Source organism: Camelina sativa, chromosome 9 (genome assembly GCF_000633955.1).
Source record: "Camelina sativa cultivar DH55 chromosome 9, Cs, whole genome shotgun sequence".
NCBI lineage: Eukaryota > Viridiplantae > Streptophyta > Magnoliopsida > Brassicales > Brassicaceae > Camelina > Camelina sativa.
The window spans coordinates 21,144,300-21,144,604 of NC_025693.1; positions in this window are offsets into that span (position 1 = coordinate 21,144,300).

The following is a 305-nucleotide window of genomic DNA, read 5'->3' on the forward strand; positions in this document are numbered from 1 at the left end:
AAAAATAGTTAATAGTTATCAGTTTTTTTTTTTTGCAAAAAGATATAGAGTGTGAGAGACAATAAGATCATTAGTTGGTTCTAGTCTCCTTTGTTCATCTCTACATCACGGAACTGCAGCTGCATGAGTCGCATTTTGTGTAGCTGCACAAGGAAAATGATTATCAATTAGTCAATTTGCTTGAACGTAATGAAAAATGTAAGAATTATGAGAAAATGATTACCTAAGGACTCATGAAACTGCAATTCTTCAAACATCTGAACTAAGCTGGCTAATTTCTCAGCTTGAATGGTGTTCCTTAGCCA